We start from the raw sequence: 1,560 nt of genomic DNA, 5'->3' as shown, positions 1-1,560 counted from the left end.
ATCTTAGAAAACGGCATACAGTCTGCCGTGGAATGGGACTGTAAATAGATGGTAACATTTAATGTCACTAAGACTACACATTTTTTCTTTAACAAGGCCTTTTCATCTACCGGTGGCCGTGGCTAATAACTAAATGAGAGCTCATCGTCCAAATTTTAAAATTTACAAGTAACATGAATTACATTCTGCATTTCTTTGTCTGTTTTGCAAGTACTTTTATGTACTATGCTCTGATGAACGAATAGCACTTGTACATACACACGACTTACTCAACAAGCAGCAAAATCCCACCTTTTCATTATACAGGTCTCTAGATGCAGCAGTCTTCTACTCTAATAATTTCTTTTATTGCTAGACTTCACATAGAATGTCCTCCTCATTTATTTGCTTCCCTAACATGCAGAAGTTTAAATGTAACGCAAACAGACATCTCACAGCTCAACTCTCTACATAGTCCCCTGCAGGCATGGCCTCAATTAGTAGCCCCTTACGTCCAAATAGCGATACTCCTTGTTTAGATGAGAAAGAGTAAAAAAAAAAAAGGTTTTTGTTTTTGTTAAATTATATGAACAAAACCAAGAGCGGTAAATGGACTTACGTAATAATTGTGAAGAATCCTTTTCAAGATGGAGACATTCCGTGTGGAGAGTATTATATAATTTGGATTTTTCGAACTACCATCTTCATTTGTAGCGTTATATTCATAAAGTCCCGGTCGGTGTAAATTTCCATCTTCTTGTGTGCAGCTTTTACAACTCGAGAATCTGAAGAGAACGTTATGAATATAACCACCAAGATAAGATAAGTAATAAAAAATTATCCAAAATACAAATCCTTATCACAAAAATTCCGAAACAGTTTTATATAAATTCGAATTCTAAAGCTATAGGCGAAATATTGTCCTATCCGAGCAAATAAATCTGACAGAGTGTTCATCTCTAATTATCATGAGATTATCATCGTACAATGCAGCATACATTTGATTTGGTTCTGTGACCAGGATGACCAAGGAACTCACAAAGTAATCTGTGCTGGAAGAAGAGGGGTGGTAAAAAAGAAAGAAAGGAGGAAATAGACGAGTCGGTAATAAGTGGAAAATAAAAGAGAAGAAGAAAAAGATTAAAAGAAGGTGAATAAGAAAACGATATAATAATAATAATAATAATAATAATAATAATAATAATAATAATAATAATAATAATAATAATAATTCAGCAGTACATATACTAAAATTGGAACGATACAGAGAAGGATGACATGCACATTCGTGAAGCGTTCCATATTTTTACACCAAAGCTGCATATCAACAAGTTCTACACCACCATCATGCATCCCCCCATTGTCACATCATCGCCCCCCCACCAATAGAAAAGTGATACCAATGAGCCGAGAAGGGTCAAGCAGGATGGAAAGATCGAGGAGAGAGTGCTGGCCAGACCTCCGCTGGACAAGCGCAAAGAGAACTGGGATCGTGGGGAGGCTTAGTGCCACTCAAATTCCAATATAAACTAATGGCCACTATCAGAGAGAAATCAATGGTATGAGGCTGTTGCGATGACG

General features: G+C 36.3%; 1 pseudogene; it reads left to right on the top strand.

Annotated features, from left to right (window-relative positions):
* Positions 1 to 1,206: 1,206 nt before the first annotated feature.
* On the top strand, positions 1,207 to 1,287 carry LOC145247720 (U6 spliceosomal RNA; annotated as a pseudogene).
* The last annotated feature ends 273 nt before the right edge of the window (positions 1,288 to 1,560 follow it).

Source organism: Euprymna scolopes, chromosome 25 (assembly GCF_053919585.1).
Source record: "Euprymna scolopes isolate OS-2025 chromosome 25, ASM5391958v1, whole genome shotgun sequence".
Lineage (NCBI taxonomy): Eukaryota > Metazoa > Mollusca > Cephalopoda > Sepiida > Sepiolidae > Euprymna > Euprymna scolopes.
This window is presented reverse-complemented; position numbering and strand designations above follow the sequence as displayed.